The 1,591-nt window shown below is 42.2% G+C and overlaps 1 protein-coding gene across 15 annotated transcripts in view; it reads left to right on the forward strand.

Annotated features, from left to right (window-relative positions):
* Positions 1-1,591, forward strand: part of nrcama (neuronal cell adhesion molecule a) — a 1,100,153-nt gene that overhangs the window by 720,314 nt on the left and 378,248 nt on the right. The gene's annotated exons all lie outside the window — the stretch shown is intronic.

The following is a 1,591-nucleotide window of genomic DNA, read 5'->3' on the forward strand; positions in this document are numbered from 1 at the left end:
ATGCAAGTTTTGGACAAATTAAGTGTAAAAATATACCCAGAGTTGTGGAAACTGAAGGCCTGGTATCTACTACGAGTGAATGGTGTACTTCCACTTGGCATCCCCAAACAAATACCAAGGTGGGATGCCAAATGGCGACCGTCGTATGGCGGCAGATAGGAGCTCGGTGAAATCAAAGGGTTATTTTTTACAACGGTTACCATGGCGTTCGGTGTGTGGTGTGTGATCCTCGGACATAGCTGTTTCTGTGTTTGGCTTCTGTACACCATTCATTTTAATTTGATTATATACGGAGTGAAGAAAACACAATCGACACACAAGGAATGAAGGTTTTGGAGAATAAGAAGATAAGTTAGGTAAGGAGACAATACCAAGTATTCTCTTTTCTGGAAGTTGGGATTGGACGTACAGCTGCTCCAGAACGCTTTGTGGCCACGTTTTCCTTATCGTATCCTAGCAAAGTCTATGAACTGTGGATTTGAGGGTAATTTGCCTCCAACGCCTGATCTGAGGTCATTTTTTTTTCATTTTTTTTATTTTACCTTCTAGCGAGCAGAAATATAAAATAATCGACCAATGACAACCCACTGCGGTACACACCTCTGGCCAATCAGGGGTCTTGGTTTGTCCCGATGGAGTCTTCGATGAGTGAATTCAGGGTACGAAGTCCAAAAAATCGAATCGCCTTTTTTCTTATATCACGGCCAAATGTTGCTTTTCATATCAATTATGTGTTTCTACGCTGATGACACTGTCCTGGCGACTCAAATCCCAGATGAATAATCTCAGTTTTCATTCATTCATGTTTAGTTTTAGGATTATTTTTACCGCCGTATGCTGGCTTTGAGCAGAGGCTTCGCATTTCCATACTCACCATGAAAAATCATCTTTTTTAATGGACTTGATACAGTGCCACTTGTAAAGTGTTAATCAGGGTGGTCTATGTCATATCCTGTGTGTGTGTGTGTGTGTGCGTGTGCGTGTGTGTGTGTTCAGTAGTGATCTCGACAGCGTTGCCACTTTGTTGCTGAGCACCAGCTTGTTTTTACTTTCTGTGAAAAATCATGACTGCTTAATCACGTAGTCTACACCGCTAAAATTGTTAAGTGTGATTTGTTTTTTATAATCTGTATAATTTTAACTTTTGTTTGCAATACTCCATCTATAATGCTGCATTTTTTGTTTCTGCACTCACATGAGGAAATGACTCGAGTGTCTTCTGAAGACGGAGTACCCACGGATCCTTCAAAAGGTTTAAAGGTGCTCTAAGAGATGTTAGAGGTGAGGATACTTCTTGTTGACGTTCGAAGGATTTTCAAACAAAAAGAGACTAGCTCCCCCCCCCCCCCCCCCCACACACCCACACCCCCACACAATGAACTACAAATTGCTGCAGATCCTGTTTTCATCTGTGTGTTTAGGGCTCTGTTTTATTTTCAGAGTGAGACATCTCCCTTCTATCCTATCTTTGTTGGGAGCTGCACATGCTCAGATACTCGGTAAGATCCCTCACTGTAACTCTTTCTCCAGCTTTGGTCAGTCCCAGGCAGATCAGCTGGGAGACTTCTTCTAGACCAGGACAACTATTGTT

Source organism: Etheostoma spectabile, chromosome 23 (assembly GCF_008692095.1).
Source record: "Etheostoma spectabile isolate EspeVRDwgs_2016 chromosome 23, UIUC_Espe_1.0, whole genome shotgun sequence".
Classification (NCBI taxonomy): domain Eukaryota; kingdom Metazoa; phylum Chordata; class Actinopteri; order Perciformes; family Percidae; genus Etheostoma; species Etheostoma spectabile.